The sequence below is a fragment of the Miniopterus schreibersii genome (assembly GCF_964146895.1).
Source record: "Miniopterus schreibersii genome assembly, chromosome: 2".
NCBI lineage: Eukaryota > Metazoa > Chordata > Mammalia > Chiroptera > Miniopteridae > Miniopterus > Miniopterus schreibersii.
The window spans coordinates 112129978-112148827 of NC_138102.1; positions in this window are offsets into that span (position 1 = coordinate 112129978).

Below are 18850 nucleotides of genomic sequence, written 5' to 3' on the forward strand. Positions count from 1 at the left end.
GACCGAAGGAGAAAGGGAGGGAAGAGGGGTGGGTGAGAGTTTCCTGAGTAGTCTAAGGAAGGTCCAGCAACCCAGAGGAGCAGTGAGGCAAGGCCAGGATCTGAAGGGCTCCCTAACTGCCAGCGTGGGGCTGCCTTAGCCTCCCACACTCAGCACAGCAGCTGGAGTCTTGGTGAAGGGTGCTCCCTGCAGTGGGGGGTCTGCCAGACACAGTCCCGGGGCTGCCACCCCGTGGGAGCATGTTGGATACAGGGTTTGGCGGGCTCACAGGAGGGCTTACCAGGATCACCTTCATTTGAGCTGAGTCCTGAATCTGTAGCAAGAGTCAGTTCTGTGAAGAGAGGGAGGAGATAAACGGGGAAGCACTGAGGCCTGGGGAGCACAGGAGTTTCAGGGAACCACAGAGAGTAGGTGGTTGGAGCACAGAGTGTAAAGGGCCTGTGGTAGAGGGGAAATGTGGCAGACACAAGGCAGGCCTATCGGAGAGAGCCCCACAAAGGGCATGTGGGTTTTAGCTCGAAGGAGAGGGGTTTAACCAGGGAGCTCTGTGACAGCATGCTTTCGTGGAACTGAAGAACAGAAGGTAACCCTGCTCCTACTTCGGCACTAGCCAGGTTTTGAATTTACATTAAACAATAGCTTTTGAAGAAGGCAACTTGATTTTTTTATAATCTTCTTTTTAGTTTTTGATGGGTTTAAATTATTTTGAAAGAATTAATACCCAGTCCTATAATACTTTAGACTTTAAAATGTAAGGCTCCTAAAAAAAAGGTATTTAAATTTAAGGAGTTGGGATTCTCTTGTATTAGAGGCTGTTTAGTTAAAAACAACTTTATAGAAATCTCTGAAGGGCTTTGGAAGGTATAGAGAAGCTGATGTTTGTGGATAAGGGCTTAATTTAGGAGACACACTGAGCCAGAGGCTTTGTGAGCCTATTGTGCATCCTTTGCGACTTCTCTAAAGGACTTCCAACACCTTTAGTCTTTCTGCTTCAGAAGTATCACAGAGTGTGATATTTACTCTCCATAAATGCAATGGGATTTGTTTGATCTTACCTTAGTCTGAGGTTTCCTAAAGACAGTTTCCTGTAATTCTGACAATTACCATTAGATGGCAATATAAATGGTTCTGGGAATGCTACTTAAGGGTTTAGTGCAGTTAATTGAGACACAAAAGAGTATTCATGCAATCCAAAACCTTAATTTGTTCTTTCTAATAAAAATGGTTTACTTTAATAATTAGTCAGACGAGTCAATGAGAAAGACACAGAGATACTTTGAACAAACCAAAGGCAACATCCTCTCTACTCTCTACATACATACATATAAACATCCATAAAATTAGTCCATACAAAGAATAGTTCTGCACTGCATTTGAGTGGTTGCAGGTCAGTGATTCTGAACTGAGGGAGAGGAGATATTTTGCATTTACACACAGAGGCATTTGGCAGTGTCTAGAGACATTGTAGGTTGTCACGTTAAAGGGGATTGTTACTAACCTCTAGTTTATAAAGGCAAGGATGCTGCTAAACTTCCTACAATGCACAGGACAGCCGCTGTTTCCCAGGAAAGAATTATGGAACCCAAACTGTCAATAGTTTTCAGATTAAGAAATCCTACTGTAGGGTGTCCAGTCAATATGATCAACCTGTACTACATGTTATCAAGCCCTGATCTGAGAAACAAACATAAACCAACCCAGGATGGTACCTAGAAGATTGAGACAAGCACAATATCCTGAGTGAGAGATCCTGCATTCACTCCACAAAATACACAGGGTTTTTTCACCTGACACATATCTCTATGATTACTAAAATACTTACCAAGTTGTTTTTAGCTTCAGTAACAGAGAGGATAGGGACAATGTGGGGGACATTTCATTTGTACTTCTGGGGAGAAAGTGACTGCATAAGAAATTTTATCATCTCAAGTGTCCAATGGACTAGGCTAGTCTCCACTTTGTGTCAAACAGTTAATAGACCCTATTTTATTAACTGTTTATTACAAAATTTTAATACATCTTTATATAAATTATGTATACTTTATATATATCTCATTTTATTATTTTTATATAATTGGTGAGGAAACTTAGGAAAACTAGTACATTTGTTTGTTCAGGTTCTTGGAGCTCATAAACAGTATGGCTTGCCAGTTTGTATATCCTTCAAACATTATGATTTGGGGTAGTTTTCCCCTTGTGACTATTGTTACAGTTTTGTGTGTTTTAGTTTTGAAGTCATTTCCCCCCACATATCTCAATTGTAATGAATCCATGCCTCCCTCCAATAAGATCCCCAGTTATCTTTAGTCACCAAATCTAATTCTTTTTCCTTCAGTTTTCATCTCTGTGGTTCTTGATTCATTTGTTACTAGTGAGACTTTCTCCAGAGACAAGATAGTCAGCTGGTTCTATCGATCTCACCACCTGGCCCATTGATCTTTACTGTTTCTTTCTTGCAGGTTATGACCAGTTTACCCTCCTGTACTCCACACTTGGCCATAAATTGTCCTTGAACCCCTTCACCTCTCCATAACGATATTATCGACATCCTAACTTCATCTCTCCCTTCAGTGCAGGTAAGGCAAAGATCAGTTTTAATATAGCAGATATGTGAATATACAAGGGGTTGCTGAATAAAAGTGATCGATATACAAGTTATTTCTGAATAAAAGGTAAATAGCATTTTGGCAACAAAGAGAACCAAGAAGTAAAAACTAGAAGAGACTTGGCATTGATAGGTGAGGAAAAGCATATTTGTTGAAGGAGTCTGCGATGGTTAATTTTATGTCAACTTTGTTAGGCTATGACACTCAGATATTTGGTCAAACACCAATATAAATAACTCTGTGAAGATATCTATTTAGATAAGATTAACATTTAAATCAGGCTTTAAGACTAGCAGATTATCCTCCTTAATAGGGGCTGATCTCAATCAGTTGAAGATCTTAAGAGAAAAAATTGAATTCTGCCTCCAGGTTTCCTTCAGACTCAAGCTAAACATCAACACTTTCTTGAGTCTCTAGCAAGTCTATCTGTCTGTCTCTCTCTCTATCTCCCTAATATGTGTATAATTAATACAGAATCTGATAAAGAATGCAAAAAATATTAATGAGAAACCCAGGAGAGATTATCTTCCAGGCAATCTGTGTTAGGTGTTCAGCAATGTCAAGTGCTACAGAAAGCTTTACATTTTGCAACAGAGAAGAAACCATGGAGTAAAAATATTTCAGCAATGGAAACTTAAACAAGAGGAGTTCCAGTGGCATGCTGGAAGAAAATTGCAATGAGTTAAAGAATGGGTAGATATAAGTATTGGAGATATTAGATTAGGCAATCCTTTCAAGACATTTGATAATGTCATATATTTTATTTATCTCTACCTTCCATTCGTACAGCCAATCCTCAAGTTAGAGCCCTCTTTCAATTGTGTAGTCACTCCCTAATTGTTTTGCTTTAAATAACAGCTTCAATGATGCATAATTTACATACCATAAAATTTACTCTTTTAAAGTAATATAAGTCGTAGTATTAAGTATGGTCACAGAATTATGCAACTACCCCTCAACTGTTCATAAAACTTCTGCACAGTCCCTCTTCCCCTATCTATTCCCTCATTGCCTTCATACTTATCTTCTTAAAATATAGAATAATTAGGTCTTTCCTGGTCCAGAAACTTATAACAATTTCTGTTTACTGGATTACTTACTATTTTTAATCTGGCTTCAAGGTCCTCCAGACTTTGGCCATTTTTACATACTCTCTCCACTCACACTAAATTGGACAACTTTTATTTATTTTAAATTTTTGAACAACCACTTTACTTTCTAACACCCTTTGCCCCCTAGTCTGGAACACTCTACTCCTACCAACCTAGTATCCTATATAATTCCTACTCATCACTCAATCTTACATCATATGTCATCAACCTCAAAATATCTCTAAGACTGATTATCTAAATGGTTGTCCATAACAAAAATCACTGAAATTGTTCTTTACAGAAATAGAAATTTAACATTTTCTCATTAAAAAGTTTGGATATGAGCAGTGTCTAGGGAAGGAAGGATGACTTTTTCAGTCATGGGGGACCCAGGCTCTTTTGAGATTCATATTTTACTAAAACTAGGGTAGGACCCATGTCCCCACAGACCAAAATAGACTCATTACTGAAGATACATCCTAAGCAACAAGATAAAGAAAAGAGGAAAAAGAGACAAAGACACAATCTTATCCCTGTTTAGATCATAAACTCTTAGAAGGCAGAAATTCAATTAAACTTTGTATCCACTGCCGTGTTCAACATGTATATATTTTTCACATGCAAGTGTATTGATGTTTAGATGATAAATCATAGCTTACTCCCTTCTGAATTCAGAACCAATTATGATAGAGACACAAGAGTAATATAGGGAAAAAAAAGCTGAATTGGCATGTGAAAACATAGCCTGAATGAAGGCCAAAGTTGTCTTCCTATAACATACCCCACAAGTTTATCTCAGGCAATGAAATCATTCAACTACAGCTTTACACACACAGACCAAACTATGCTGCTTCCTGTATGGAGGCCAGGGACAGAGAAGCCTTGTGCTCCTGGAGGGAGATAGTTCAAGAGATGGGTTTCGCGAATGAGAGAAAATGCGTGAGAAAGATGAGTGATGCAATCTCAGAGCCCCTTTTATTAATTCTATCAGCTAGGTAAGTCACATATTTTTTTGCGGTCTAACAAGTAAAGGGTGAAGGAAAGACCCAGAAGAGTTTGCTTTTTTCCAGTGTTTTTATACCTGGGCAATGGAGTGAAATGCTACTGAAGCAAGAAAAATGGGTAATTAGTGCTTCTCTTAGCAAAGTGTGTAGTACACATTTAAGTCACCTAACTGAGAACCTCAATACCTTCATCTCTAATGACTTCTCACATATTGCACAGTAATTACAGTAGGAGTTTGCATCACGCGGCTTTATCAACTCTTCCACTTCAGGCTTGATGATTATTTTTAGTAATTTTTTAATCATTTAATTTTTTTTTTCAATTGCAACTGGCATACAATACTATATTAGTTTCAGGTGTACAACATAATGATTGAAAATTTATATAACTTACAAAATAAAGTGATTTCCTAAAGAAATAAGAAAACTGTCAGGTTTACTGCTTTTATTTAAAAATATAACTTATCTAGAACTTACCAAAGCAAATCAAACAAGTATTGTTTGTGTAGTAAACACATTTTTCTTCTGTATTTTACTGTTATTGACTAGAAGTCTGTGATCACAAATGACCTAGTAAAAAATGAAAATTCATAGAAGGTGTCAAACATTAAGTGATAGAATCAATCAGTTCTTTTGTAAAAAATTTTAGCACCCTACTCTTAGTCCTTAACTGATTGTGTAATTTTTTTGCTCTCTAAAATTCTGTCTTGCCTGCTCGACTTTAAGCTTTCTGAGTGGAGAAGTTGGGTCTTAATTATTCTTGGAGTTCCCAGAAACTAGCACTTTTCCCAGAACAAAGCTTATTTAATATAAGACTAATACATATTCTATTTTTTGAGATGAGGTAAACCATATATTTCTAATGTAAGAAGCTGGTAATGTTCTATCTATCTACTTGTCTACTTATTTTCTAAGAACTTTTTTTAAAAAGTAAAAAAAAAAATTATTTTTACTTATAGTTGACATACAATATTTTATTAGTTTCAGATGTACAACACAGTGATTCAATATTTATATACCTCACAAAATGATCACCACAATAAGGCTAGTAAGCATTTGTCACCTTCCATAGTTACTGCGATTTTATGGACTCTATTCCCTGTTATACACTACACCCTGTGACTTATTTTGTAAATGGAAGTTTAAGTACTCCTTAATTCCCTTCCCTTTTTCTACCCATTCCCCCTGACTTCCCTCTGATAACCATCAATTTGTTCTCTGTATCTATGAGTTTGTTTCATTATGTTTGTTCATTTGTTTCGGATTTTTTAGATTCCACATATAAGTGAAATCATACAGTGTTTGTCTTTCTGTGTCTGACTTGTTTCACTTAACACAACACTCTCTAGGTCCATCTATGTTGTGGCAAATGGCAAGATGTCATTCTTTTTTTATGGCTGAGTAATATTCTCTTGTGAATATGTACAGTATTATACTAAAAGCATGGAAGATAGTAGAACTCATGCATATGCAAGGAAGCACTACAACCATAAATTTAACATAGACACATGCATTTTCCCAATGTCAAGAAATCCCTTTGCTCTAACTCACTCCAAGCATATAATGGGGTATTGTTGATTCAACACATCTCCTTTTGGCCTTTCTCCAGTCAGTTCTTGGTGCTGAGTATACAGTGTTAGAAACAAAACAAAGCAAAACAAACAACCCCCCCCAAACAACAACAACAACAACAACATCAGGCTTTCAGGGAGGTTGTGTTTAGGGATAGAAAACACTTTAGTGGTACTTGGAGGTACTAAAAAAAATCTGCTACTTTATAGCAAAGCTTTCTTTCTTATATAATCTATTTTTTATAGCAGAGTATAAATTCAAATGTTGGAAAATTAATTATCTCACAATCTATTAAATTTTACCAAGCCCACATACACATTGTCTATAAAATATATTATAGCTGTTTTATAAATCCTCATGTTCCCATCCCTAATAAATAACACAAGAGTAGATGGAATATTTTTATTGATTTTCCCCCCCCTGACTTCCTGGATTCATCATAGTTAGAAATGCTCAAATCAGCCCTTACCTTATTAGTCTTTCCTAGTTTTTGAGTCATTCTGAGCAGGACAAAAGGAAATGAGCAGCCTCTGTTTAGCTGGAGTCTATGGACTAGAATTAGTCTTTCTTTCATACCCAGCAACTTGGGTGCATTCTAGTTACCTGCGAAGCTCCCCAGTTAGTTTTCCAAGATCCCCAGGCATTCTCTTCGCCTTGTTCCTCTCTTTCTTTTCCTCAACAACAGGCTGTACACAACTATGTGACGATTTTTTCTTCTTCAAATTTTCTACCTGATCCTTCAACAATATGCTAGACATAGAACCACTTGACCAGAAAGAAAACCATCACTCCCAGGAGTCCTTCTTGAAAAAGTTACCACTGACTCTGGTTTTCTCCAATCTGAAAGTGATTATTACTGATAAATCCTTCTTTTATGTACCAAATCCCTCCAGGACCAGGTCTGAACTTTCATCCCTTTGGATATTGCTCACTGTCATAACACCCTGCCCTTCAGCAATCCGACTGCAGGGGCAAACTTTTATTTCTAGAAGCTATGCAAACTAACATCCTCTCAGCCCCTCCTTATTGCTCATATTAGTGAGAACTCAGCATATATGAAGAGGCTCAAATGATAACATCTAAAGAAATATTTCATTTCGCATTGTGTACCCCTCAAAATATAGAATTAATGTCACAAGAAAGTGTAAAAATAGTCATGCTGGTACAAAATATGTTTACTGATGTTGGCTAGCAAAGTACAAGACAGAGCTGTTATTTATTCTTTTCAGACAAACTGCTTGGGTTAAGCAAAGTTGAATTACTTCTGCAGCATTAGTCAGACCTGCAAGCATAAATTTTTCATTGTTTAATATTTTCCATTACTATCAAGGTAAACATAGTCATTAATCCAAATTCCTGGCAACAGCAATGTTTTGTTGTTAAAAAGAAGATCACCAAGACTGTGGTAAGTAAATACATAAGCGCTTAGGAGATTTTGATATACAGTATTTTGGAGAATGGATAAAAAATGAGCTTGAAACACGTTTGAATGGATATTTATTCTGTGAATCACAACCATTTAAATAAGAAGCTTAGAAGAATATTAGAATATTTTTTAAATAGTCCAAAATATTTTCACATATAATTCAGATTTATTTTCCAGCAATCATAATCATCAAATCATCTTCTTCAGTAAAACTGTTAGAGTCATTTTTGAGGAACATATTTGAGAAAAGGCCAAATATTTAAGCCAATCCTTGTTTTTAAAGTTAAAAAAAAAGCAAAAATAAAGTAAGTTTGGGTACTGTTTTATAAATTTATTTTTGTAAGCCACATAGTCTAGTAACAGTAATATTAATAATTCTTTAAATAATTTTATGTGGCATAAACTTAATTTATAATATTATTTGCACTTTTAATGAGTCCTAGAGTAATTTTCTGTTGACATTTTAAAATATGTTTTTGGAGATTATGTCTATGTATCCATCTATCTATTTATCTATCATCTATCTTTCATCTATCATCAATCATCTATCATCTATATCTATCATCTATCTATCTATCTATCATCATCTATCTATCATCTATCATCTATCTATCTAATCTATCATCATCTATCTAATCAGGGAGGAAGGGAGAGAGAGAGAGGAAGAGAGAGAGGAAGAGAGATTGAGTAATCTGTACTTCATTTCTTTCTTATTGCTGTGCAAAGATTTATCCAGGGTGACCACTAATGTGAACCCATGGATGGTTGCCTGATGACACAGAAAAAAAGAAACAATTTCAGGATAACTATTTAATGTGCCAGGTTGTCTAGGTCCGTAAACTAAAAAATAAGAGAGTTCCCAGTCCGAGTTCCAACTAAAACGTTTAAAAAATATGGGATCTCCCTAATGGAACTTTATATGGCTAATTTCCTTCTAATGAGATTGAATTGGCACATATATGCCTAAAATTCTTCAATAAGAAACAAAGCATTTTTTAAGCGTGTATTGCTCCATTTTTCTTATCTTGCTAATAAATGTCAGAGATAGAATACAGAGCCAATTGTTGAGAATATGAAAGATTAATTGTGGCTTCAGCCTGAGTCATCTGAGTTTCCTGGCTTTTTTGATATAATTGAGATTATATTTTCCACTGTGGAGGATAATGAATTTTGGGAAACTCTTAGAAATATTTACTCAGGATAAGTTGTATTATGTGGAAAGGCTTTGAGAACAGAATGCGATAAAGCTATTACACAGCGTCCGCTCGGTTCTCTCACGCATAATGTATATTTGGAGCAGACTGATTTTTTCAACCATGTGGAAAATTAACATTTTTTAAAGCAGATCAACTCCTGGCACAATTTTTCTAGAATTAAAACATACTAAAATGAGGAGGAGTAAAGATAAAGGGAGAACCAAATGGGTGATGTCCCAGACAAAGGCTAGAACAAAGAGACTAGAAAGCATCGCAGGGACTGTTTGCTTCAATGCGAGCCGGGGCTAGGTGGATGGAAGATTTATCATATATTAAGAAAAACGAAATACAGAGCCCCTGACAATAAAACATAAACTACTCTATGCGCCAAACATATAAAATGCAGTCATCAGTTTGAACCCAGATTGCTGAAGCATAGCATTGAAGGACTGAGAACAGTAAATCAATATCTAAAGGACGTTCAGGGGGAAGATATTAAACGTATATTCCAAACAAGGGCAGCATTCAAGTAAAAAGAAAACAGAGAGGCATTTGGAACTATACAAGAATTTTTGAAAATATAGCATCTCTTGAAAAGTTTATTTGAAGATGCAAATACAGGCCAGTATATTGAAAATAACAGAAAGACAAAAATATCCCAGAGTGTGCCCAACATTGAGAAATTTGGCCGGACAGGAAAGGGTATCCTTCATCTTTAACAGCAGGGAATCAAAGGACATTGTTTATTTTCTGTAGCTGGTAATGAAAAATGAGAAGTTTAGGAAACATTATTTAAAAATATAGAGGCAAGCACTCTCAGACAAGAACAAAAACACTCTTAGAAAAGAACAATGAGTAGACTATACTCCTTCCAAATTAGCAAAGAGAGAAGGGAAAGAATAACAAAAATAATTCAAATAAACGATACACATATGATATAACAAAAGGTGTTTAGATTTAGATACTTGAAGCAAAACAAGACATCGGATAAATCATTAAATGGCAATTTCACCAAACCCAGATAGAGTGCATCCTGGGAACTTCCAGAGACAATCAAATGTGCCATAAAAGATCAACTTCGTATTTTTCATCAGTAAAACTAGATGCCCCACATTAAAATACCTTCAAAACTTGCAGGAAAATAATTTGTAATCTGGAGTTATATACCCCTGTGGTGAATTATATAATTACTGAAAAAGATTTACTCCCTCCTAGTAATAAGATTAGACATTCCTGTCAATTGACCTGTGTTTTGCTTGTACATATGTCGCCCTGGCAGTGACCACAGGTTTTTGACCTGGTGACAAGCTTTGGCAATTGGGATGTGAATGAGCATGGTATTTGGCAGGCCCGAGTTGGCAGCGTTATTGCATGATTTGCTTTGACACCACCCCTGTGGCCCTGCCCTCTGCTGTGATAACGCACATCCTAGACAGAAGCCACTCTGTCGGCCTGGGGCTGAGGGTGACACAACCTGAAGCCTGCCGAGCCGGGGCGGTGACCCGAGCCACGCTGAGTCGGGCAGAGCTAAGGCTGATCTGCGGCCTACATGCCACGTGTGTCAGAAATAAATGCACGTTGTTTAAATTCAAGAAAATTCTGGAGTGTTTATGACCCCAGCAAAACTGGAAACACAGACATAAAAGTGACTCTTACTCTCTGAGGAGGGCACTTACTGTATTCTCAGAATTAATTTTCCCTTTGTTCTAAAGTGAACAGAGATTTTCATTTGGAAACGACTTCTTTTCCAAGCTCCATTCGAATAATTCAGGTGATTTTATGCACGGCTCCTCACTCCATGCAGGGGAATAAATCTGTGATGAGCAGCTCAGCTCCCATTTGGCTACGCTGATTGGATCAGAAATGGGTACATGACCCTTCCAGTCATGAGGGACAGCTCAGTACTTTTTTATATAGTGGCATGGTTACTAATGCGGAAAAAACTTTCTCTGGAATTAACCCCGGGCAGATGTAAATTTAGATCCTTCAGCAGGCATCATGAGAACATAGACTGTTTAAAAGAGGCCAGACACGAAAATAAAATTGAGACTGAGCTGTGATGATATCATTAAGATCTAGAATACAACTATTATATTCCTGAACTTTTCTTGAACTAATAAATCTCCTTTTATGGCTCAGTCAATAAGAGTTAGATTATTTTTCACTCATAACCAAAATAAAGTGTATTGCTTTAGCTCCCATTCACTCTTTTCTTATTTGATGTACTCGAGTGAAAGAACCAAATCAAGAAAGAGGAAGACCCTGAATTCAAGGAGCAGCGTAAAACTCAATGACGCAGTGCAATTCAGGGAAACAAATGTGCATTTTGTGAAGTGCTTGATCACATGGTGGGGAAATAATTGCCTTCAAGAAAATTCTAAGAGGAATTTTTTAAAAAATGTGTCCCAAGCAACAGAAAGAAGTATTAGGAAACTGGAAGATATTAGTAATTGAGTAAACAATGTGCACACTTTATTTTTCTTTTTTTTCTCTCAGTAAGAGAAAACAGTCAGAAACATCTACCCCTATTACAAATAACTATACAAGAAAGTCATCATTTGTAGTTGATATAAACTACAAAAGGTGTTGTTTTGAGAAGTTGGTGTAATATAACAGAGGATGAGCCATTTGCTAAATATGTTTCCAATATTAACACAATTTTTAGGTGAAATTGACAGAAGCTTAAAATGAAAAGAAACTTCATTTAGTAAACAAACATTACACAAAGTTGAAAAAATCAAGAAATACAAGTTTAGTGTCATATTGTAAATAAAACAATGTTAATTAAAAGGTATTTAATTGTCAATATTTGTGAATATGTTTTGTAAATTAGCTAATTTTCAACTAGCACGGTGAATACAATAAGATAGAAAAAAGCAAAATAAGATCAAGAGGAGCCCGGCCAGGCGTGGCTCAGCGGTTGAGCATCGACCTAGGATCCAGGCGATCAGGGTTCGATTCCCGGTCAGGGCACATGCCCAGGTTGCAGGCTCAATCAATGACTCTCATCATTGATGTTTCTATCTCTCTCTCTCCCCCTCCTTTCCTCTCTTTGAAATCAATAACAATATCTTTAAAAAAAAAAATCAAGAGGAAAGATAAATCAATAAAAATAAAGCCATATCTATATTTATATCTATAGGTATTGAGGCACCTCTCAGAACAACTGAAGTCATAAATAAAGTTATTTAGTCTTCCAAAGACCTGAGGATTTGTGGGTTAGGTAGGACAGGGGAAAATTGTTTTTATCACAGGTAATTTTGTACAAAGTTGTAAGCTGGATTTACTACTCAATTTTGTATATTACTTTTATTTTTTATAAGTAAATGAGCTAAACTCAGCTATTAAAAGAAAAATGAAATTTCATTCAATTAAAATAAAATTTTGAAATACATGCAAGAATTCACATTGAAAAGCAACCTACCACCTAGCTGGGTCAGTTGGTTGAGTGCCATCTCATGCACCAAGAGGTCACTAGCTTGATTCCTGTCAGGACACATGCCCAGTTTGGGGCTCTATACCCAGTAGAGGTTTTGCAGGAGGCAGCCAATCCATGTTTCTCTCTTATCAATGTTTCTAGCTCTCTTTCCCTTTCTTTTCCTCTCTCTAAAAATCAATAGAAACATATTTTTTAAAAAACCAATCTACCTAACAGAAAAACACACAAGAAAAAAATTAACTTTCTGAACTCTAAAAATTTATTAAGAAAATAAACTCCTAATTAATAAAAATGAACAAAAGGTTTGAAAAGGCACTTTGCCAAGTATACACAGATGACAGGTAAGCACATGAAAAGATGCTCCACATTATTAGTCATTAGGAAATTCAAATTAAAGCCACAGCGAGAGACTACTATTTAGTAGAAGGCCCCAAATTAAAATGACTTACCATACCAAGTATGAGAGATACTGTGGGGTAGCTAGAACTCTTATATCCTTCTGATGGAAATGTAAAATCTTGCAAACATCTTGGAAAGCAGTTTGATAGTTTTTTAAAAAGTTAAACATATACCTGCATATATCTGCCAAATAACCCAGCCATTCAACTCTTAGCTATTTACCCAAGAAGGGACAAAGCATATCCCCACATGAAAGACTTGTGCAATAATATTTTAGCTACTTTATAAGTAAGTAAAAAACTGGAAACAGGGCTTCTATGAACTTGCATCTCAGTAAAATAGCCATCATAGTGAAAATTACAAAAATTTTAAAACATCGTCTAAAAGTGTTGCAAATTATCCTAAGGATATACAGCAAATAAGGAATCATGTATTCAATAAAATTTACTAAATCTCAGCAAGAACAATGGGCATTGTGACTCTCGAGCTACAACCTGCTTCTTCTTTCCCCAGCCCCAGCTCAGCATGATAAAGCTCCACTCTGGTCAGGCGTGACCAAACTCATGAAGCTTTATCTTACCCCAGATATGCATCAGAAACTGTAGTATCTACCTAGAAGAGGAAGGTTGCAAGCATTTTTTATCTTCCCAAGTTCTGTCTGCAGAGGCTACATTCCAAACAAATGGAACAAGAGGTAAAGGGCTCCCTTTTTCCATTCAGCTTTCACTCAGAAGGTGGAGGCACACAGAAAATAACAGGTTCCCATGCTAATAAATATGGTCTTTATCCCAGCTTTCTCAGGCAGCAGGGATTCCATGCTGGTAGAGGAAACCAGAGGCTACCATCCTCACCCAGCAGCGGCTCATAAAGCACAGGAGTCACCCTAAGAGAAATTGTCCTTTGTGCTCTCCCTTGCTCAGGGGCAGTGACTCAGAGATTTTGCCCAGGGGTGAGGCACACCGAAAATAACCAGTGAGCTCCAAAGCTCTCCTTAGGAGAACTGACTTTATTGAGAGTAGAGTGTGGGAAAGTAAGCCTGAGGAAACTCCTGAAAACAATGGGGATTTTAGAGGGCAAACAACGCACAGAGGCTGGTAGCTCTAAGAGAGCAGCTAAGCCATGTAGGCCGGTTCGTTTATTGGAGAGAACCGGGGAAAGAAACAGCGTAAAAAACAAAACAAAACTCTTTCAGTTTCAGAACAAACCTCAAAGACTGTCTTCAAAAAGTACCCCTGCACCCAAGACCCACAGTTCCTGGCAGTGAGCGTGTAGCAGTGGCCAGAACAGAGAAAGGGCATGCTCATCTAGGGGGAAGGCAAGCAGTAAGCAAGGAGGCCCGGAATAAGCACTCAGGGCAATGGGGCAGGCGCCCTAGAGAAGAGAAAACCAGGGGCCGTGACAGAGACCAAGAGCTGAGGGAGTTGCAGGGAGGGTCTTGTTTAGGTTGGGAGGTCAGAGGCGACTCCTCTGGGGTGAATGCCCAGAAGCAGCCAACCCTGTAAAGATTCGGTAGGACCAGAGTGGAGCAAGAAATTCAAAAGCTGGAGGAGTACACGAGTGAGATTCCTCCTTTGTTCGTGGGAGCAGGGTTCTTGGGGTATCGCTGAAATAAGAATTTTGAGAAGCCCCTTGGGAGAAAGAGAGGGGTAGAAGACGTTAATGACATGGGATTACATTCCTCAGTTTCCAATGTCCCATTTCCCTTAAGCCAGTCCTGAAAGAGGTGCAGCTGTGGGTTCAGCAAAGCCAAAAGGAAGGCCAGTGTCCAGGTCTTCCATTCCATGTTGCAGGGGGTGTGATTCAGCTTTCAGTCCAGAGTTAGTGCATTATCCACTGGGTAGAGTCCCACGTGGGGCAGGGGAGTGTGCCCCTGTCACAGGAGAGCCAGGAACCTGGTGCATGGGAGAGAGGGGAGGGCCGGAGAGAGAGCTCCTTTGTTTAAAAGGCTGAATATTCAGGCCCAGCTGGTGTGGTTCAATGGTTGAGCGTAGACCCATGAGCCAGGAGGTCATGGCTCAATTCCCTATCAGGTCATATGCCTGGTTTGTGGGCTCGGTCACCAGTAGGGGGTGCTGGAGGCAGGTGATCAATGATTTTCTCTCATTGTTGATGTTTCTCTCTCTCTCACCCTCTCCCTTCTTCTCTCTGAAATCAATAAAAACATTTATTTTTTAAAAAGGTTAAATATTCAAGTTTCCTGCAATTGTAGTGGCCATGTCTATTCTGGCCGCTGACTGGCTCCCCAGTGGGATTGATGGGCAAGCACCTTCCCAAGTCACAATGACCTTACTAAGAAAGTGTCTAAACTGCCTTTGTCCAGTCCCTTCCCCCATCAATTAGCGGGGAACATGCTTGGAGAGTGTTGAATGCAGCTTTTTGGCAAAGCTGTGTAAATGGCATGCCTATATTATCTGGTCTCCCCTTTACTCCTTTCCTGTTACATTATAATCAGGTTATTACAAAGACATCATTGGGAACCACCATGGCCAGTTTAAGAGACCCAGCATGTTGGAACCTGAAGCACAGGGGAGAATGGTCAGGAAGGGACAGGGAAGTTGTGTCTTCTTGGCTCCAGGAAGGAGCTCTGATTTTATTGTAAATGTAAGGAGAACTCATTGGAAAGTTTTAATTGAGGGAATGATAAAATATAATTTATTGTTAAAAACAAAAAACTACCCCTGCAATGGGACCCCAGTTTCATGGATCAGAAGGTCGAGCAATCTATACCTCAGGGCATTGCCAAAAACAATAGCACAATCAGCTGGCAATTAAACCTAACAGCTGGGCTTAATTCCAAGAAACTGAAACACCTTAACAGAAATTAAATAAATGAATAAATAAATTAATTAATTAATTAAACAAATTAATTAATCATACTAGAAGAGTGAAAGAAAGCTCTGCTAAAACACTCCCATCCTTGGATGGCTGTGCACAAGCTCATGTTTGCACCCTCTGAGGAGTGATATCAGAGGTTTCACATTGTAGGGAAATAGACTTCACTAACATAACCGAGCCAAATTCCTAATCAAATAAGCAAGCAAGCAATAGTAAGAAGTTTTGAACAGAACAAGGGAGATCAACATCCAGAGGTACTACAATACGTTATCTAAATGGCCATCTTTCAACAAAATATTATGAGACATGCAAAGAAACAGTGATCCATACATAGTTGGGATCCGTACAGAGGAAAATGTGATTCATGTACAAGGGAAAAAGCACGTAACAGTCTGTGAGAGGGCTAGACATCTGATTTAGCAGACAAAGTCTTCAAAGCAACTATTGTAAATACTTTCAAAGTACTACAGGAAACCATACTTTAAGAAATACAAGAAGGAATTCCACTTCTGGTTGACAGTGTGAGGAGCTCCATGCACCTACTTCGCAGGGAAACGTGAAAATTATGAAAGGACAATCATTTAAAGTAATTATGTTAAACAAATAATGCTAGACAAAATTAAGTACATACTATAATAGTTTATATAAATCTTAGAAAATGTAAACTAATCTATAGTGATTGGAGGCAGATCAGTGGTTGCAAGGCTGTGCCCGGGTGGGTGAGGGGGAGGTTTATAGGTTTGATGGAGGGATTATAGGGGATCACAGGGAAACTTTTGGGGGTTATTGATATGAAAATTATTTTGGTGGTGATGATCCTTTCATAAATGTATACATATAACAAAATGTATCAAAGTTTACACTTTAAATATATATAGGTTTTTAGGTAAATTCTTGAGAAAGCTCTCTAAAAACAGTTGGACAAAAAATATATAGTAGGGAAAAAACTAAGAAAAAAATGTAGGAATGTAAAATGGAGTTTTATCATACGAGTGTTTATTTAACTCAGATGTCTTTAAAAGCAACCCTCCCGTAAAGTGAAATCCAATATCACATTATAAAAACTGTTGGTTTTCAAATAAACTAACAAACAAAGTAGAAACAGACTCATAGAGAAAACAGATTGACAGCTGTAGAGGGGAGGGGGGCTGGGGGCTGGGTGAAAAAGGTGAATGGATTAAACAAATAAAAAAATACAGCCTCATAGGTACAATATACAGATGATGTATTAGAGAATTGTACACCTGAAACATATATAATTTTATTAATCAATGTTACCCCAATAAATTCAGTTTAAAAAAACCCTGTTGATTTAAAAATACAAAACTTATTTAGGATTAATACTAAAGCAGCATATAATTAATCCTGCAGGCAGACAGAGAAACATTTTGAAGTTTTCCACCCATCCTCTTGCTCTTTTGCAATTTAAGGGTTATTCTAAATGCAGGATGGTTTGATTACTTGAACATCTGCAAAGACATACTTAGTTTGTCCCTTTCTCAGATTAGTGTTTATCAAACTTCAGTGTGCATAAAAATTACTGTGCTCCTTTTATATATAAAATAAAATTATGTATATTGAACATATGGACAATTTAAGGGGATTATAAGTGTAACTTGGTTAAGGTGTGATTATTGCCTTACAAGGATGAAGGCAATCAAAATGAAAGCCAAAGGCACTAAATCATACAAAGGGTTACTTTATCACAATGAGTGTATAGTCAAAATTACAAAAGTATATTAAAAAACATTTATGTCCTCAAATATATGTCATCAAATATATGGAAAATAGTAGAAGAAAATACAAAGAAGTAGTAGATAAATATATTAAAAGTGGGAGACTTTTTCTCAGTCCTTCACAACTATTTGAATCTTGAAGAGTGGTCAGAGCAATCAAAATGGGCAGCAAAGTAAAAAAGTGGTATAAACTCTATTTAAAAAAACACACCTGATTTGTTTGTAGTACATTTAATAATATAAAAGACTTTATATTTATTAATCACTTAAAAACCTTAGTTCAACCATAAAAACCTTAATTTTGAAGATATGTTTGACTCAGCTCTGAGATCTGCCTTCCTTGTTCATTTATTAGTATCTGCATTTGTAATCGTTTGCATTGACTTTTGGAATGAAGGTCATATCAGACTATTAACTATTATTGCATAACAAATCCCTTCAAACTTCTGTTGCAAACCAAAACATTATCCTTTTTTTATGTCTGTGAGTTAGGAAGCTGATGGTTCCCCTGCTTTCACCTTGGCCCATCCACACAGCTGCATTTAGGTGGAGAGGTAGCTGGGGCTGAAATATGCAAGATTCCCTTATTTGCTTCTCAGTCAGTCAGTGCTGACAAAAGTCAGTAATATCTGTCTAGACCCTGAAAAGCCTTCACTATTTTTTAAGGTATCCTAATGTAAATAAATATAATTGCGTTTAAGTCCATTCATTCATTGAATAAACATTGATCCAGGATTCTCCATGCCTGGCACTGAGGATAAAGTGTAAACCGGATAGTCAAGTCACTCACATCCAGAAGAAAAAAACAAAACAAAACAAAACCAAACAAAAAAACACCTGAAATACAAATACCTTGAGTATAGTTTGAGGAGAACAATTGTTATAGAATACATAATAGGATTATTTAAGTAAACTAATGAGGTCAACTAATGTTAATGGAGACAGTAACTAAGCTAAGCCTGGAAGAGTAAGGTTGTTTCAAAATCACCTTGATTATCTCAATTCCTGTGAGTGTTTTATAAATACTAGATTCGAAGGTCCCACTAGAAACTTACTGACTCCAAATCATTGAGGTTGGTTGTCTGGAATATGTATTTTTTTATAATGGTATTTTCTTATAGGTCTACTGATTTTGAGAGAGAGAGAAAGAAAGAGAGAGAGATTCTTGTGAGAGAGAAACATTGATAGGTTGCCTCCCACTGAACCTGCAACCTAGGTTTGTGCCCTGACCTGGAATCAAACCTGCAACCTTTTGATGTATGAGACTATGCTCCAACAAATTGAGCCACACTGGCCAGGGTGGACTACACAGGTAAGAGGTAAAAGGCATTTTGGGCACAGAAATGGGATACAGAAGTTGTAGAAGTCTGGCTGAGCTGAGCATGCTTTGGGAATTGCAGTTAAGTCAGGATGGCTGTCACGAAAAGTATGAGTGGGGACATGGGAGGAGAAAGGCTAAGCAGAAACCAGATGGGCAATACAACTAATAGAGAGTATGACATATAGTAAATGCTCAATAAATAATTATTGAATGACGGATAGCTCA